At 36.0% G+C, this 5,807-nt stretch overlaps 1 long non-coding RNA gene across 1 annotated transcript; it reads right to left on the bottom strand.

Moving 5' to 3' along the window:
- Positions 1–1,038: 1,038 nt before the first annotated feature.
- On the bottom strand, positions 1,039–5,252 carry LOC148274828 (uncharacterized). Its single transcript, XR_015824181.1, has 3 exons — positions 5,118–5,252; positions 4,414–5,020; positions 1,039–2,553 (listed from the first exon to the last, which is right to left on the bottom strand). It is a non-coding gene; the product is annotated as an uncharacterized LOC148274828 (long non-coding RNA).
- Between the last annotated feature and the right edge of the window lie 555 nt (positions 5,253–5,807).

Genomic DNA, 5,807 nt, shown 5'->3' with positions numbered 1-5,807 from the left:
TAATTAGCCTTGATATTGTGTAATTATATCTTAAATTAAGAATATGTGTATGGAATAAAAATAAACCATAGAAAAGGGAGTGTCCTAGAAAATAGGCGCGCCCAGATGTAGTAAAAAAGGGAATGGCTCCAGGGATCGAGGGTAATTATTTAAGCTTAGGTTTCTGAGAGAGACAGACAGTTCCGAACAAGAAGCCGCAAGAAAGAGACGAACGGAGATCGCCCAAAGAAGAAATTCGAGACACCATCTGGAGATTCAACAGTGATTCACCGCTTTATTTTTAACAAACTGTTCTTTGTTATAATGAAGTGCTTGAGTCAAAAAAGTTCACCAGTTGTTTGACTTGAGAAGGAAAGGCGACCCCCTCACCTGAAAGTTCTGTATGTGCTGGTTTTCACGTACCACTGTTGGTTTGAGCACAAACACTTTCTATTCCACTACTTCATTTGTATAGTCAATAGATCCTTATAACATTTGTAAGTCTTTTTTGATTTTTTAAAAGATATCAATTGAGGGTATCTTGTATATATATAAAGCTGTGCTAACTCCCCCCCTTCGTAAGCAGTATGCACTCGCATGAAGTGAGAATACAACTGCATCTGTTCCTTAGGTCTGGCACCACGCCCCTAAGAGTCCGACACCAATTGGGATGGTACGTGTAGCTCACTCACGTAGGGCTCCATCCCCCTTAATACTCGTGTCGGTCACACTAGACCACGTTGGATGAGTAACCGTCAGGTATAACTACCTTATCTCATATCAAACTCCCGCCGCCGCAGCCTGTTGCCCAGACAATCCTTAGGGTTGGGTATGCTAAGCGGCGGTTTCCAGGGGTAAACCGCATGAGGTACACAGTTTACCCGCAATTATATCCATTTTAAATAGATAAAATTAATAATTCTAGAATGTTTGTAATAAATGATTTATTTTTATTTATTTATTTATTATATTGAAAACATATTATACATAATTATATACAATATTCCCAAGGAGTTTTTTTTAAAAAAACTCATTTAGGGACACACAGATAATATTTTTTTTAGAGACGTTTTTAAATTTTAAACTATAATATTATTTAACAAAAGCAGAAAAATTAAAATTATGATATACTACAAATTAAAAAGGGTATGAAAAATACTTGAAAATAACAGAATAAACAGAATACTAGGCATGGAAATAAATTCAAAATAATGTTTACATTATGCAATCTGGGAAAGAAAATTGAAATTGATAGTTTATTTAGCACATTTATATGGATTCTGGAATTAGGTATGGACTTAAATTAGATAAAAATGAATTTATAAATCTCATACTACTACTACTACTACTACTACCATCACGCCATTTCCCCGTAGGGGTAGGCAGAGAGAATGGACCGCCACACACGTCTATCCTGGCATACACTCCTAGCCTCTTCCACATTCATACATCTTGTCATACATGCCCTTCGGTTCTGTCTGCTTTTGACATGACCAGACTTAAGATTTTGGTTTATCTGATCATGCCACGTCTTCCTTGGTCGTCCTCGTCTAACGTTGCCGTTCATTTTTGCCATATATACTTGTTTTACCATTTTCTCTCATTATGTATTAAATTTACATACTGTTAAGGTGTTTAATTTAAAATATTTTTTATATTTTGTATTTATGCATTATATGATGTAAACTTCGACCCTAGTGATTCCTGCCATGCTCTAGCGTTGTAGCCTAGCCGGTGGCAACTGGTTTTCTAAATGGAGGATTGCAGGTTTGACAATGCATTTTTTTCAGAAGGATCACTTTCCGCCAGTATGGGTCAACATGTGTGATGTCAAGATATTTTTTCGTGAACATTTAAATTGGCATTCTGGGCATGATAATGGTTTATAACCAGTATGCGTTGACATGTGTCTTTTTAATTGACCTTTTCGTGAAAAACCAAATCTGCACTCTGAGCATGCGAATGGCTTGTCGCCAGAATGAGTAAACATGTGTGCTTTTAAATCACGATTTCGCGAACATGCAAATCGGCACTCCGAGCATGAGAATGGTTTCTCACTAGAATGAGTAAACATATGCGATTTTAAATCACAATTCCGTGAACAGGTAAATTGGCACTCTGAACATGACAGTGGTTTCTCATTGGTATGAGTAAACATATGCGATTTTAATATATTCCGGTGTGAACATTTAAATTGGCACACTGAACATGAGAATGGTTTCTCGCCAGTATGAGTTAACATGTGTGATTTCAACTGACCCTTTCGTGAACATTTATATTGGCATTCGGAGCATGAGAATGGTTTCTCACCGGTATGAGTGAAGACGTGACTTTGTAAAGTACTTCTCTGGGAGCATTTAAATTGGCACTCTGAACATGAGAATGGTTTCTCACCAGTATGGGTAAACATGTGTGATTTCAATATATTCCTATGTGAACACTTAAATTGGCACACTGAACAAAAGAATGGTTTCTCACCAGTATGAGTTAACATATGCGATATCAAATTAAATCTCCGCAGACATTTATATTGACACTCTGAGCAGGAAAAATATTTCTGGCTAGCTTGTAAACCTGAAACAAAAATAATAAAAAAATCAGCATTTCGTTAAAACTGATGCATCTTATTTTTTATTCTCATTACATTATTGCAATTAATAGAAAAGACATTTGTTGCAACAGAGAGAGAAAACGTTTCTGAGTAGGTAATATGAAAGTCCAGGCGTAAAGAGTTGTTAATTATTACTAATTATTATTAGAAATTATTATTGATATAAATTTAAAGTGGCAACAGCAGAATGAAAATATTAATAATAAACTTAAGAGACTAACGTATATATTCAAAACAATTCGAAATATAATTAATTTACAGAAACTTTTAAAGATTTATTTTGCATTGTGCCAATCAATTTTGGAGTACGGTATAATCGGTTGGGGTGGTGCGAGTGACACAATTTTAAATAGTGTATTTGTTGCACAAAAATCCATAATTAAAATTATACTCAGAGTCCCGATACAGACATCTACTGAAGAAATATTCCATAAATCACAACTTATGACACCAAAACAATTATACGCTAAAACAATACACACTTCTAGATTCAAAAACTACTCTTACTCAAATGAAAGACATAACCCACACAATACATCACATACAAATTATATAATCACTACGTCCTCAACACATAGACAACTTAAACAAATACAAACTAAAACCACTTTTGGACAAAGGGATTTTGAGTATTATTCAATCAAAATCTATAACCTACTTCCACTATCTATTAAAACAATTAGTAACGAGAAAATGTTTAAAAAGGCTATAAAAAATGGATAGTGGAGCTAGGTAGAAGTAAAATGGATTGTCTCATTCGCCCATACCAATATTGAATCAACTGCTCCACAAGTGTATATCTTATGTTAGGTTTTTGTTATTTTCATTGTGTGTTTTGTAATATAAATAATATAGTTGTACATAAATACCTTGTTTTTAAAACTGTCTGAATATTTGTTAATTATGTTTGTTTTTTAAGTTAGTCTTCTTTGTTTATTCTCAAATGTAATTTCAAAAAACTAAATTGTTAAGTGTCCTCGGAACGGGAAACCCCAGTGAGGTCACATTATTTTTATTATTAATTATAGTTTGTAAGCGAAAAATATGAATAAATAAATTAATAAATATTATTAATAAATTGTTTTCAGGCGTTGCTATCCGTACACTGTGTAATGCTGGATAGGCATTGTCAACAGAATCAAGAAAAGCGCTCTGCGTTGGTTTGGACATATAGAGCGAATGGACAGCGAAAGAACGGCTAAAAAATATTCAAAATGCAAATGTTGATGGATGCAGAAATAGAGGAAAACTGAGTATGAAGACATGGCACGACCAAATCCAACAAATACTTAAAGATGGACATGTCAAAAGTCGGAATAATTGGAGCGCGTGCATGAAATGTATGAATGTAGAAGAAGCGAGATCTGTATGCAAAGATAGACATTAGTAATGTGGCGTTATATCCTCTCTGCCTACCCTTACATTAAAATGGCGCGATGATTTTTTCTTGTTGTTGCTGTTGCCTTATCTCACCGTATCTTAAACCAACGAATGACAGGTCATAAGCCCCGTAAATGCTTAGACTTTCATATTCAGTACTCAAAAATATTTTCCCTCTTCAAATAAACAAAGAAAAATCAGAAAATTCAGATCTTATATATGTACAATTTAATAATTTATTCAAATAACATGATTGTTAAATAGTGATAAGAATTAGCGGGACTCTTTTGATACTATGATTTGAAGATAGCGAATACGCTAGCCACCTCAATTTTATATCAGCAACTCTTCCGAAGGAGTCAAAGTCCGCTGCTTACCATCATCCATAGTCCACAGACGTAATCTCGGAGCAAATAATATGGAAAGAAGTATTACATACTTACTCGAGGTAATTTCATCATTACGAGAGGAATCTAAACACTCTTGTTTAACGTCAGGATAGTCAATATCTATCTCTGTGAATATAATCATATCACTGGTTATCCTAGGCTGGTCAGTACTGGTCCCCGGTTCAGCCTTCAGGGCAGCAACACCGGGCTCCTCGCTTCTGTAGTGACTTAGCGTCTTTTCCCCAGTATGGACAGTATCTCCTTCTACGAGTACATCTCCAGTCCCTAATTCAGCCTTCACGGTCGCAACAGCTGGCTCCTCGCTTTTAAAAGGACATGGCGCCCTTTCCTCAGTATGGAGAATATCTTCTTCTACATCGCAAGTCTCCGGTTCGGACTTGACAACAGCAAAACCTAGCTGCTGATTCCTGTAGGGACTTAGCGACCTTTTCCTGGTGAGGATAATATTTTTTTCTGCATCGTCAGTCCCCAATTCAGCCTTTACAGTAGCAACTGCTGGCTCCTCCTTTTTGAAGAGACATGGCGCCCTTTCTCCAGAATTGAGAATATCTCCGTCTACATCATCAATTCCCAGTTCAGTCTTAATATTCTCTAAAGTGAATTCCATATTTTTGATTAGGTAATGGATACGTAGATGAATCTGAAAATAAATATCCTCGTAAAATGCTAAGTAAAAACTAGGAATAGAAAAGTATCAGCTCCTACAATTAACAATGCTTATGCACTCTTTTACGCACCTAGAATCTGTACACTGAATGTACAAATGGACGTTTGGAATTGCTAATTACTTTTGTGGCGATTTGTATGTAAAACTTATTTTAAACGTCCAATAATATGGTAATTTATAATCCACGAGATAGGGACGCGCGCTCTTAGTGCTGAACAGGAGAACCGCAGATAAAATGCAATGTGATAGACAACCCACAAACAAAGATAGAAATTATGGCTTTCGGTTAATTACTGCTAGGTACCTGACTCGGTACTTTCATTTCGTCAAACAAACTATCACGCCGTTTCCCCACAGGGGTAAGCAGAGAAGATAAAACGCCACATCACTCTGTCTCTGAATATAGACCTCACTTCCTTGACATTCATATATGCTCTCATGCACGCACGCCGATTATTCTAACTCTCAACAGGTCTATCTTAAAGTATTTCGTGGACTTGATCGTGCCATGTCTTTCTCGGTCTTTTACTGCATCCATCAACATTCGCACTTTAGATCCTTTTAGTCGTTCTTTCACTATCCATTCGCTCTACATTTCCAAACCAACGTAGCACACCCCTTTTTTAATTCTGTTGATAAAGCATGTCTCAGCTTCACAAAGTTCACGGATCTTGACATTTCAGCACCTATCGTACATCGTTTTGCCATATATTTGCCTGAGGGATCGTATTTCAACAGCATTCAGTTAACTTTCATCCCT

The sequence above is a fragment of the Micrasema longulum genome, unplaced genomic scaffold, assembly GCF_059751315.1.
Source record: "Micrasema longulum isolate JH-2025_06_02 unplaced genomic scaffold, ASM5975131v1 h1tg001567l, whole genome shotgun sequence".
Taxonomy (NCBI): Eukaryota; Metazoa; Arthropoda; class Insecta; order Trichoptera; family Brachycentridae; genus Micrasema; species Micrasema longulum.
Note: the sequence above shows the minus strand (reverse complement) of the source record. Positions and strands in the feature narration are given on the sequence as shown.